The following is a 14,445-nucleotide window of genomic DNA, read 5'->3' as shown; positions in this document are numbered from 1 at the left end:
GCCCACTTGCATATAGGTAGGTACATAGGATATATAGGTAGATACATATACCTTATACATATACGTATACATGTAGGTATCCGTCTACTTGGCAGTACTTTGACTGCGCAGCAATGCTACCTACCCTCTAAGCAGCCACCCCCATTTTTTTAATTATTCCGACCACGTGAAAGGAAGCGGATATAGACGATGTCAGCAGCCGAACCGAGGGCTGCTACCGTCGCACAAGCCCTATGCACGTAAGTACGTACGGGATGGTGGCGGGGGCGTTGTTGTTGTTGTTGCTGTTGTTGTTGTTGCTGTTGTTGTTGTTGCTGTTGTTATTGTTGTTGGAGATATGTGCGTGCTGAGGGGAGGGAGAGGGCTTATGTCGATTGGGTAAGTTAAGTACCTAACGTAGGTCCAATATTTGTTTGATTTATTTAGATATATAGGTACCATGTATCGGTATAGAGATGACTGATGACTCTCGGTCTCGCTGTATAGGTAGGTATAGAGGGGCTATGTATATATGTATGTATGTAGGTGGTAGTTCAAGAGGTAGTAGTATAATAGGCACGTTACATTAAGGAGGTAGGTACTTCATATTCGCGTATATGTCGGAGATCTTGGTCACCGCTGGATAGGCGTTGAATTCGCTCAGCTGGACCGGAACCTACGGTGGAATTATTTTCGGTATTCAGTCATATATGTAATGTAATATAGTGTAAGTGTAAGTATATGTGTAATGTGTAAGTATAATGACTCAGGCACGCACAAATTCTCGGCCTTTTTTTTTTTTTTTGCTATCACTATCCTCTATTGCATTACATTACATTACATTGCATTGCATTACCTTACCTTGTTTTCTTACCCGTACGACCCGGGACTCGGTATCGCGAGCGGCCTCCTTTAGGTCAGGTAGGTAAGGGCCCCAATCTCGTTGGCCGTCCTGCACGTCTCAGCTAATAATGTACGTTCCGCGCGGATTACATAGGCGATAGGACGCTGGGATTCAAGCGGCCCCGGTTGGCGTCGTCGGACTCGGATAACCCCTATTTATAATCTTCCGAGGTAGGCTATTTCTCCTCGTCGATAGGAGTTTAAACGTCAAATCCGTTTTGCCTCCTCCGTCTCTGCAGATTTTAGTTTTCTTTGCCGCAGGGTATCTAGTCGCTTTTCTTTATTTGGTATTTTATTTCATTTTATATATTTTTGTATCATAGGTTTAACTCGAATCGGCCTTTATATACCTAAATCGGTGGGTATTTTGCGATGCGCTGGAGTAATATTATCTGTAAGTTATTTATGTATTAGTGATTTATTCCGTCCCCCTTTTCCCTGATATACTTGTCTATACCTCTATCTATTACACGTGTATTAGAGCCAGCGAAAATGGAATGAAAGAAAGGAGTATATCAGGTAGCTTGTTAACTCACTCACTCCGCCATTTGATATTTTCGAATGCAACACTGCAATATTACACCGAATGAATATGTACCTCTATATGTAGAAATTATAATATTAATGATTATACGACTAGGCATACTTGACACGTATTGAGTAGTAGTAGTGTATAGAATAGCGACATGGTTGGTAGTATTCGATCCTCTTAGACGCGTATCGTGTGCTACTTTAAGATACAAAGGCCTCCATAGTGTCCTTTGAATGGTTCTTTGTACGACCCGTTACAGCGCTGCCAGTTTCCAGCTTTCAGCATATAGGTACATATTCGGTAACGGATTTCCAAGATGGCTTGCTACGAGGCGATTCAATACATGTAATTATTGGCTATGTTAAATTGACGCAGTGAGACGATTTAAGAGAAATACTCATTAGTCGGCCTCGATCCTACCTCGGCAATTCGCAAGCAATACGTACGTTGTGGTATGTTCTTCAACTTTGCCACAGTCGGACATGAGGGGGAAACGCCCTCTCGGTCTACTACTTCGCCATTCCCACCAATATCCTTCCTCTGATAAACGCCATTTACCGCCCCGGTAGAACAGACAGCTGCAATGCAGAGTGCCGAATGTGGAATGTGAAGTGCGGAATGCAGATATTGGCACAACATCTTTAACTTGCATGGCGCTGTGCTCTCAGGTAATACATATTGACGCCGTAGACGCGAAAACGTGGGATTCGTAGGGCTGCGTTATGTATATCACATATTACAGAGCCCTACGCCTGCGAGATGGGGGCGCACAATAATTGTATACCAACACCGAGAGGCTCATATCCGCTGTGCATCGCCCGAAACGCTAAATTTGCCGTTCGGCTCCGTGTTCTTTCGGGCTACGGCTGAAATAAGAGGTCACTCCTGATCGGCACCGAGGCTCGGGAGAGGCTACTTCTGACAAGGCTGACTTGTCGGTCTATCACCAACGACAGAGCAGTATTATACGAGGCTAGTCCACCCTCCATTATATGGTTAATGAGGCGCACAAATAAAGAAACATTATCTCTGCACTGAAAATACTACACCATTATACATTTAGAATATGCTACCTGCTGCATTTTCCAAGGGGGATTGAATCCCGCCCCCGCGCCCTGTTTTATAGGATTTTTTTTTCGTAAAGGAGGCTTAGTAAAATAGAGATAAACATTAAACACGAAGAGCCATGGCGCGAATCGCCCTGTCAAGTATAGTATGAAATCGTAACCGAACAACTTACGTTACATCATAGTTACTCTTACAGAGTAGCTATAGGCTGTCTTACTTTGCAATGCCAAGAAATCACGGTAGGCGCTCGAAGTCGAGCTCTTGAGGCCGCCGAGATGGAGCTTGCTTTCCTACTGACAGGTGTTTTCATAATAGATAGCTCTAGAATAAGGTGGAGCTTGGAAGAATGCAATTTGGTCCGTAATTGGTAACATGTCATCGTAAGATATAATTGTTGCTGACTTGTGTTGGCCAGTTAGATTCAGCACGCCAGCGGACCCACTGGCTGCTTGGATTGACCATGACTCTTCTGACGGAAACCGGCGTCTATACCGGTCATGAGAATATGTAGGTGAGGTGATTTTCCCCGGGTAGTTAGTCTTGATTTTGCAATTAGTACCTGATCCACGAGACTTCCCATTAGAGAATGGGCTATAGAGGTACATGGAATAGGACAATTTCGCTAACCAGGTCTGGTTGATGGTAGGTACCAATCTTGGGAGTAAGACTAGAGTTTAGATTATTGTAGATGCGGTGGAGTTGTGAATCGTCATACCCTAGCCCAGCTGATGAATCCCGGGAAGAACGGTAAGCTTCATCAAAATTGCTTTTACATATCAGCACGATCGACCGATTGGGGTAACGGTGAGAAGACTAGGTGAGCAATACTGGGGTGCTTACCCGGGCGTTGATATCGCTAGCTTCTAGGCTCTTGCATATCGGTAGAACCATAAGATATCTGACGCGACGATACCCGTCTTTCGCTATCAGCTAATACTGTATAGCTCTGAGTGAAGCTGTTGAGGCTGACATCTCGCAGCAATTAGGCAGAGCCCCGCGATGGAGCAAATAGGAATCCGTCCTAACCGGATACGGGTATAACACTCAAGAATACGGCTCAAACATCGTTACACTGGTTGCAAGGCTGTCTAGATGCTGATCGTCTCGCGGAGGGTCAAGCTAAGGGAGAGTCCACAATAGTAACAGGCGGGCGCTTCCGTCAATTCCCTTGCATTCGGAGACGGGTCACGGGATTGGTACGTTATATGGACCGTCGAAGTGTACGTAATTCAACCCGGGACAGGTAAGCAATGATGTAGACGATGACCGATATCATGATTTTAAGTGATGCCGGTATGCATATTGCTGCCTGACAATTGGGGGTCTCTAACTCGTCCCGAAGCAACTTTGTGAGAAACTCCCGAGGCTGCCGTGTCAGTACATATGTAATCTGATATTTGTTAATGACTCCGCCGGCGATGCCGCTGAATTGGTGGAGCACTGGTGGAGGATTTGCCGGGTTTATCTTGGTGCGAAGCAATATGTAGTTTGTAATAGGGAAATAGAGAAATATTCCGCAAGGGCACCCGCTCTATCCCAGTCGAGAACTCATCACTTGATTCCTCAGGCCCTTGCGAAGAGATCCGCCGTGGAAAGTCGGGGGGCCGTTCTTGGCCTATCAGACAGCCACCTTTGAGGCGCAGTCGTGGATGTTGGAGTCAGGCGATGCCACACTTACAGAGACGAGAAGACTCATACATGATGCTAAATAAGCCAGGTACCATAAGTACATGCATCTATATGGGGTACGGATATGAAATCCGGGAGGAAAAGAACCTAGAGAAACAATGGGGACACGGAGAGATGGCGATTGGGCAAGTTGCGAAACATCAGTAAGAATCCCCCACAATCATGAAAACAATACCAATCGTCATTTTCCTATGGTATTGATGACTCCTATGACTCCATAATGATAAGGCTGAATTTGCTAAGTGATGAAGTTCAAAGATTTAGGAATAGGCTGACAGCCACAGTAGTCGTCAAATTTAGAATACCCAAGAAAGATAAGCGACTGGGTAATTCAACGGTTGACAGGATGGTTAATGACGATCTGAGACAGATCGGTCGAGTAGTATCCATTCATTAAGATCTTGTCAGGTTGCACACAGACGGAGATGTTGTGCGTCGGTACTGGTCCTTTCACTGGCTAGGAGATTAATGAAAATGAACCGTGTGAAGAGTCATGTTTTCACGCCGATACCCCGTAATGCTCACCTTATGAATCGCCTGCGCCCCTTGGGAATTGCTTCAACAAGGTCACTTGCGCCAAGCTCGAAACTAATGCCTACTTGGTCTAGACCATTTCGGTGAGCAGAGTACACAATGGTTAAACTAAATTGAACTGCTTGAACTAACTAGGCATAGTATTCATCTTGAGTTGGCAGCCTAGTTGCATTGGTGTATTAATCGTAACGGCCGAGTATGCAGGTATTGGATAGGTCTCATAGTAAGAGAGGCCTGAGACGGTCCTCCGGTGACCCAAGAGAGCGGAATGGGTTGCAGCCACGTCGATCAGGACGTCAAGAAGTATTAAGGTACATAGTATCGAGATTCGACGTTGGATACCTAGGTAGGCAAAGTTTCAGGGGAAGCCAATGTAACTTGGTGCATACATTAGTATGTTTCCATTGAGATGTTGTCCATTGAGATGTGTCCACTGAAATGTGTCCCTTGGTATATGACCATTGGTAGGTCAGGTAGGTAACGCGGTAGAGTAGATCTACAACCTGCATAGGAATATGCAGTTTCTATGCAGATGCCCTGAGGGCTGCAGGAGAAAGAATGGGAAAGAAGAGAGGCTGATGAGTCCCTGAATTTTAGTTGGTTAAGTCTTATTGGGTGTTGTTACGAACACTAACGCGGAAAGAACATGCTACATACATGTACGCAGTATTAGATTGCGTTAAACATGCTGCACCTGCGCTTATACCTCCAGTGCATCTGCACCTATGTAAGATACGTACTGTTCTACCTAGAAAGGTTAGGTAAGCTTGGGCGGGTTACTAGCTAAAACAGTTTAGCCCACTTCGCCTCGTTGATAGCGTATAGACTTAGACGAATCCGACATTTCGCAACATTGAAGCTACTACATGTATGTAGTAAAGTTCGCAAAGGCAGATACATCTTATTCGACGTACTTACCGAAATATTTGTTTGCGTATAGGTATTCGTATGAGTCTTAATTGAGTCCTTCTGCCTACGTTCATTGTTTTTACTATGTAGTACATTTGCACAACACTACGCTGTATTGTGTTAGGTACCTCAGGCGTTTAGTATAGTTATATACGATGTTACAAGGTACGAGACAAATCAGTTAACGCGCTATAAATTGAATGGATGATGTACGGGATGACATTGTACGCTTCATCTGACTATAAACATACATGCATATAAACTTAAACTTATTAGAACTAAATAAGTAATAAGAGGTAGTTTTACATGGGGGTTTTTAAGCACCAGGTAGATGGTCACCAGTGCTAGTGTGCCCGTCTCCAGGGTCCTGGGTAGGGGAATTCCGTCATCATCCTAGCGACCTCACCCTCACCCACCATGGATATGGTATTACTGATCAAGATTTACCTAGGATAGGAATTAAAGGAAACTCACGATTCCGCATTTGGATCTGGTGTCGCGGGTAACCGTACAGATTTGTACCTTATCCGCCACATTTCAAACATTTTAGGCATGGGTTGCTAAAACCATAAAATAAACCCGTACCATAACCAATCGTCACACATACTTACAGACTTATAAAGGTACTTGAAAGAAGCTGTCGCGTGCAGCCCCGAACTATCCAATAGATTCCTAAGTTCGGTGGGCTCTTATAGAGAACAGTAAAATTAAGAAGAATTAAATGCAATAACAAGTTTGCCTACTCGAATTTGAAACACATTCGTACACACGCGTACCCCTTATTGCTTATACGATAGTGTTTAACGCAAACCATTCCGTTCATAGAGATTCCTAAGGATGGCTCTTTTGGATTCGTACTCCTAATAGGTCAAAATGTAATAGGTCAGAGCGTATAGTTCTTTTCTAACGAACTGCTTCTCAGCACTTTACTTATTTTGCGTACTGCCACTTTATAGAATACTACATAGCACGTCACCACGCTTTTTTTTGCTGACCACCTAAACCCACACCTACACAAACGGTAGGAGGTAAATCGGCAATAGGGACTTATAGCACCTGGTTACTCGGCGATGATTAAATCCGTTTAAACGACCCCTTATCTACTTATGCACGAGGCTTCCTAAAGCCGATTCCAAACCATCTGACGGCCTAATGTCGTTATCGAAAATGTTACGATACTTCTTAAATATTGATTATACTATATCTTATAGGATCCAAGATCCGGGCTATCCAGCACCGTGGCGCACCGATGCTCCCGGTTGGGGGGTAAGGTGATTACGCGACTTCGCGATTTCCGCGCCGTCGGGCGGATTGTTACCTGTAATATCGCCTTTATGTTAATGTTAGACCGAGCCCCTCCTGTAAATTTGACGTCAGTCTTTTTTTTTTATATATATAAGTTTTTCTGAGGTGCATAGAATACGCAAGGTACGTTAGACCGTTAGGCTGTTAGAAAAAAAGACTCTAGGCACGGTCCGCCAAACTTTCAGGTCGGTGGGCACTAAAATAGAAGCTTAACTCGAATCTTAAACCTTTTTGATATTAATGAAGTTGAAGGACTTTGATACTACGCACCAAGTAAATTAGTTATCTAACTGTTACAAGTTGATAGTATAGTCAAATTTACGCTGGATTATCAGAAACAGGCCAGGTGCTAGATGGTCGTAAGCATCCAAAGTTATTATTATAATTACTATCGTTAGCTATCGTTACTGATTATATCCCTCTCCTACAATACCCATGTAAGCACACCTAGGCCATTCATTGCCAGCACAACGCAATCAGGATGCCTCGGAATAGACCCCAAATTGTTTGAAACACGTCGAGAGCATGCCCTCACCAGTATGAGCAATCCATTATCCATCTTTAAATCCGTCGATGCCGGCTGTTGTCAAAAGGCGCAGTGGTATGAATACCGGGTTTATTACGTATATGGTAGGTCTTTTACTTCCATGTTACTTGCTACGCCAAGGACCTACAGGTATAACGTTAAAAGTAACAGTATTATTAGTTTTTATATCATAGCAAATTTTAATCTGTGTAAAGAGATTTCTAGTAAGCAGCATTATTTTATTATGACTATTATTATTGTCTACTTTTCGAAATATGTATAGTAGCACGACTTGCAGCTAAAGAAAATACTTTTGTAAAGTACATAATCCTGTAATACGGCAATGTCAGCTATGTACGCTGCCACAGTGCCATGCATCGGCGGTTATCCCTGCCCTGGTAATCTGCAGCTACGCAGTACCCTGGGTTGGTACGCCGGGTACTATGGATACATTACAGGCCCATGTATACATAAGTCCTTAGGTACTAGGTCAGCCCTGCAGGGAGTAAGGCACCTGTAAAGTCGATCCCCGAATTTCATTTTTTTTTCCTATTCATAAGGTAATTCGACCTAAAATCCGACCTGGGTAAAATGGCATTCTAATATGGTAAATTATTTTTTCCTCTCTTAAGAATTGGTTTCTACCTAGTTGCCGTTGCACAAAAACGAACGTGATAACCACCAACGCAACAATTCCAACTATACCTATGTACTAGTTATATTCGTAGTTCACAAAAAAAAAAAAAAAAGGGTACTTTCGCTACTTACCAAACCAATACCCTAGTTTCCAGCTTAGACACCAGCAAAAATACAGTCAACTAACTCCACTCTCTACCGCTTTCACCTAACTGCCCGAAGAACGAGAACGCATTAGGTAGAGGATGCAAAAGCTACGTACTTGTTGTACTTCTTCGTCGCCCACTTACACTAGTGTGTCCGGCAGCTCGTTTCCGGCATGTCTACATGTCTACATGTTGCCTGTGCCTGTGCTTGTGGTCTTATACCCACATTCCTACACTACCTATTCTTATTCCTCTTTTTCCGATACGGATACCTTATTCATCTTTCACTTACCCTCGCCCTCTTCGCCCTTCGCCCTCTTACAAACTACATACCACAAACCTAAAACTTGACCCGAAATCTCATTGCTGCGCATTTTACTCTTTACCTCTTATTATGGCAAGGCATCTACCGCCCCTCCATCTACTATCATACACCCCTGCTCCGCCTTTTTCCTTATGTACCTACGATGGATCTCTCTAGTCAGTCCGCTGGACCTGCAGGTAAAGTTGCATGCAGCAGAGAAGATACATTACATGACCTATGTGTGCAGTAGTTAATATACATAGTTACCGACTACGTTAGTATGTATGTAGGTATGTAGTTGAGACGGGTACACTCGAGTAAGCTTTCGTCACTGCTGCCTTTTCTCATTCACTTCCCTGTCACTCCATGGTCCCTCCCTGGTCCCCTATTGAGGCACGCGCAACAACCTGGCCAGGCTGCAAGCCCTATAAGGCTACGATGCCTCTTCTCGCCCTGATACCGCAGCAAGAAGTCCTGTCGACTCATCAGTCACCTGGACGACATATTCACTTCCGTTCCTTTCCTTTCGTATCCTCTTAAGGTCGGCTTCTTATTCTTATTTCTGTTTCGTTTACCACCATTGTTGTTCAACTTGTACCCAGCTCTTTATCTTCCCTTGCTTTAGATCGTAACGAGCACTTATAACAACGACTACACAACATCCGTACCGTATCAGAGCCAACACATAAGAGGCACCTACATCTACACAGCCCACGACTACCTTGCCAACTCAGATATATATAATTGCTTCCCCCTGCTCTCGTTTTTCAGAGTCATTGATCACAACGATATCATCTCAAGTCGACAATACATCACAATGTGCTACCAATTAGTTGAGCGGTACTCCGCGTGCCATTGCCTTTACTATCAACATGCAGTCGATCGATGCCCAGCATATGGCCAGTCGGGACATCACATCACAACCCGGACGATATTGGTGGGATATGCCTGCTCCAAGCATGCACAGACCAGCAGCCATTCATATTCTGGAAATCAGACATACTCTGACTCAGGATACTATAGCCACCAGTCTGGAGATAGCTCCTACCACCACCGACGATGAAGAGTATTGTCTTCGGTAATGGGCTGCTGCGCATGGCATTCCCCGCCGCTGTTGATGTTCGAATTTTGGGATTGGGTCCCGTATCTTTACTCCTTTAGACCCAGACCCAAAAACCTGTCGCCTTCCCGTCAGCCCTCGCAGTTATCCATGCTGTTTGTAGGGCACGACCGTATTATGTCAACATCGGCTCCTCCCGCCCTTTAATGAAGCCATTGGGTTCTTTAGAACCCTGTCGTATGATCCGGCACCAAAAAAAGAAAATGCTACGAATGTCACGATGCGCAGATTTTGTTATCGAAGACGCAGAGACGGAATAGGATATGATGGTTACCTTCAACTCTCTCAATCGACGATGCGGCTGGTTCTCCAACAGCCTTCATCCTCGGCAGTTACATTTCTTAATGTTACTTAGCATGTCATCGACAGTCATGGTTTCATGGGCTACGTCCCCAGCACTCTCCTTTAACCCCTCGACTTTCTACTTTTCTATTCATTGATTTAGCATAGCGTCGGCGAGGGAATAGTTCTTGCATTGGGATTTTTAAGAGGGCACACAAAAGAGACGAGGTTAATGTGGTATCCGGCACGGGCTGCTCACGTCACAACACACAGCTTAAAAGCACTCACGCACATGTTACGAGGAACGTTTAGTGACGCGACGGGAACCGGATCGATTGCGCCTTTCCTTCGAAAGATTTTTTTTTGGCTTTGGATTTACGCATGGAAGAAGGACCGGGTTATACCAGGCGTCATTTGGGAAGAGTTATTTTGGTTAACGACATGGGTGCGAATTTCCTTGGAAGGGATTTTGTGGCTTCTATATTGAAGTCACACATCTACTTTTTGCTTTTTTCTCTCTCTTTTATTTCTCGGGGGTTATGTCTACTTTTGGGTGGTTATCCGGTGGTTCTCTCATCTCTTACTACATGTTTCTGCTGGCAGCTCACATCTGTAACATCAGGTTTACAGAATAATTATGCTCTGGAAGCAGTCATCTTGTATTCGGAACAATTTCCTTTCTTACGAGGCTGTAATTAGTTGATCTAGGTCTTGGTATGCGGGAAGAGAAGGACGAACTGGCTTTGCTCTAAACGGCGGCACTGATCGGTTCTCGTGGTCTGCACGGAACAGCCGATAACCGATTTAGTTTCCCCGTTGTTCGATCCCGCATATTCCAATAGACAACGGCACTCGGCGCTTTGTCCGGTTACGAAGACGCACTTTATACCATCTAGATTAGAACTCTCAGCGAGAATAGAGGGGGATCAATGGGCAATCCTGGGGATGATACACCGATTAGGCAATGCGATTTCGGCAGGAGACGGCTCAATAAACGTTAGTTAGCTGAGGAACTATCCTAACCTAGAATTATCCATGTTTTGTGACTGGTGATAACATAATTGTTTATGCGTGCATCAGTGCATCAGTGCATCATTGCATCAGTGCATATGTCATCCTTAAAGCTGAATAATCTAGCCGAGTCCTATTGATTTCTAAGCCACGATTCCGTCCGAATCAATGTGACTAATCCACATAAAAGAGGTTTATAAACATGCCACTACAAATATTTAATATTTAGTTATGAGTCGAACTGATCTGCGCCAAGTTCTAACTACTAACTACTAAACGGGAATTTATAATGGCGGGAATAATCGTATAGCCGGAGAAGATGGCGTCAAAATAAGCACATATTTTTCTTTTGGAGGGGTTTAAATAGTTGAATAATCATGTTGAATAATCATGTATCTATTACAATAATATTTTACTACATAGTAGATTGCGACTTAGATTTATTAAGATGAAGGATAGAGTTAATTATAAACGAGGGGTCAATTGCTAAACGCTTTTAAATTTCTAGTCTGAAATAAATTAAAGACGATTGTAGTAAAATCTCGTGACCTTAGGAAGCCTAGTAGGAACAATGGATGAGACAATTTTTACAATTCCTTGTAGGTAATAATATCTTGATACGTAGGTAGGTAGGTTAGGTAGGTAGTTATAAATTTCGCCCCCAAGTCGGCTGAAAATTGTAGCCTCGCCAGCCTCGCAGGTTTATGAGGCCACCCATCTAGACATCTTAAACTAGATCGTGGGTACCTGCGCTCCATACATAGCAACGCTATAATGTCCAGGGGAACACAACGTGCGTCGAACCGGATGCACCAAAAATTACGCTGATAGGTTCGGAGTGGCACACCACATATTGCACTAGCCAGACAAATAGAAATGTGCCTGCGTGAGCATCTCCATCATTGCCGAACCAGTCATGTTCTCGTATCTCTGTCAAACAATATGTACGAGTTAGACCCGGGGAACGGGAACTGCAACGCGCTTACAACCCAACCCAACCCACCTAGCCGGCTGGTTGGAGAAATATTAGAGGTTCGTCCTTTGATAGGTTCCGGTGGGTATTCCAATAGATGGATGGCATGCAAACAGTACTTGGTGGTACAAAACTATTGAGTATCAATACATTGAGTACTTAACTTAACGGTACCTACCTACTCACCTGAATTATATGGAATTGTTGTACCCTCATTAAAAAAAGAAAACTAATCATCATCATCATCATCATCAGGTTGCAGATGATGTCCTAGCCTCTTTCGTAGAAACCCTTGGATAAGAATAAGCTGCCTTTTATAAGCTGCCTCTTATAACTTACCTCTAAGAATTCTATTAGTCCCGCCATCCATCAGCTTTGGTGGGGCTAGCGGCCCGATAGAATTGTGGTGCCGGGGTTTAGAAAAAGAAATTCTATTGCTATTGGTTCCCTACCTTGAGAGATATGCAGCTAAAAATAGGTAAAGTCTAAAGTTACATGCCAAGCCTTGTGACATATCGAAGTACAAACACACAAAGTCTTTTGACTGGAAAAGTTTCATCATTCCAGAAAAAGCCAAATCTTCTTATCAGTCTCCTCCCTCACCTTTTTCCATTTTTGGTAACCCGAAACTGGCCACCCCTTGACATTTCTTAGATAATCAACTTACCGTGCCTCGATCTGCTTAGATTTAACTTGGACATATGGTGGGTGGGCTGATATAAGTGCGGTATGAATTGAACCACATACGTAACGTAGACACGTACGCCGCCGGGACCCGCCTATGCAAGCAGCTCCTAGTCGTGCACTACGGGTGATGTATAGGTGATGTATGTAGGGACGATTGCAGGTCAATTGCATAATGCGAACTGCATATGTAATCCAAGTGCCGCACCAGTCATTTACGACCACCATGCGATATGTTTCCTGCAACAGCAAAGTGCTTCAGGTGCCGTGCGCCTCAGTTGTCTGGGCATACTAATTAGGTAGTTTCTGCCCGTTCTACCGCAGCTATTCCACGTGGCTTCTAGGGGCCGTTGTTAGACGCTGCTGACGCATTTGACGCCATAAACGCGAGTAGACGCGAGTAGGGAACATTACACATATTTACCTATGTATGTACCTAATGTATTACTTGCACTTGCCACTCGCTACCGTTATCTAACTCGCGCGGGGCGGAGCTCGGCTATTGTAACTTTACCGGATTATCTATAATTTATCATCGGTAGACGGGGGAGGCGTTTAGATTTGAAAGATCGGGATAATAAGCTGAGCTGATTAAATGGCAAATAAAATATCTAACTGCATGTATTATATGCAACATACATGTACATACAAACTTACCTATCTGCACGACTTATACATGTGTATACACATACATATAATACATACACGTTACACCTCCAGTTTACGTACAGCCATGACGTTTAACGGCCGAATCGGCCGAATGGCGAATTACCAAAAAAGAATCTTACGAACTAGACAGGTACAAACGAGCTATGTATAAAAGACAAACTATGAGTAAGGATCCCCGAACCGAATATGGAAATCGGAGGCCGAACGATCCTGCAAGGGCAGAGCTCTCTTGCCAATACGAAGTCTGATGGGGCGTTTCCCGGTAAGTTATGATCCTCGCCCTGCCCAGCCAGCCAGCATCAGCGACAGCGCAGATTGCGGAGGTCTGAATTAGGATACGTTCATCTGCCCCATGGGAAATTGGGATCTCGTCACATCGTTCGCTCGTCACAGCCCGTATGGTCCGCCTCACGGTGTTCTCCAGAGTGGCCGGAAATGGGGAGGAGACACCAGACAGGTAGGGCAGAATAGAGCAGAGTGCAAGACTTGGCAGGACCGGCAGACCGCCGGATCGCCTGGTATAATATATAGCTAAAAACGACAAAGGGGAAAATAAGCGAGCCGAAGGGAATGTGTTCCGACCGATCTACAGAGGTCGCGATAAAGTGGGGTGAAGGAAGGGAGGGTTGGGGGTTTGGGATAGATTTAAGTCTTTACTAACCTGGGCCTGCCGTGGGGCCTGCCAACCAAATTTTCTTTTTTTTTTTTCCTTTTTTCTTTTTCAATTTTTCGTTAACCGTCCTTGTCGAGCCTACCTATCTACCTACATAAGACGGAACTTTGCGAACCGGGGTACGGTTATCGGGAAAATGAGGGGTCCCTGCGCCTCGACGACGCCAGGCGAATTACCTAAATCTCCGGGATGGGATCTTGGGAAGGATGGTGCGGAGAGGGCTGGCTTGGTCGGCGAATGGACGTAGAAAAAGCCCCGTGGCGGGCGAGCGGGCGGTCTGGTTGGGCTTGGCCTCGACGGCTCCTTCGGCGATAGCAGCGCCTCCTCCTGTTATACGTATTGAGTATACATACCTCTAATACTAGTGTAGAGGGAAGGTATGGGGACGATAACGGACGGAGACAGGGGAGTTCCCGTCTGGGCGGGATGGGGTCGTATGGTGAGTACGTTACGAGTTCGTATAGTGTATCTATTTACCTATACTAGTTATATATATGCCTAT

The sequence above is a fragment of the Daldinia childiae genome (genome assembly GCF_008694065.1).
Source record: "Daldinia childiae strain JS-1345 chromosome Unknown Scaffold5, whole genome shotgun sequence".
Lineage (NCBI taxonomy): Eukaryota > Fungi > Ascomycota > Sordariomycetes > Xylariales > Hypoxylaceae > Daldinia > Daldinia childiae.
Note: the sequence above shows the minus strand (reverse complement) of the source record.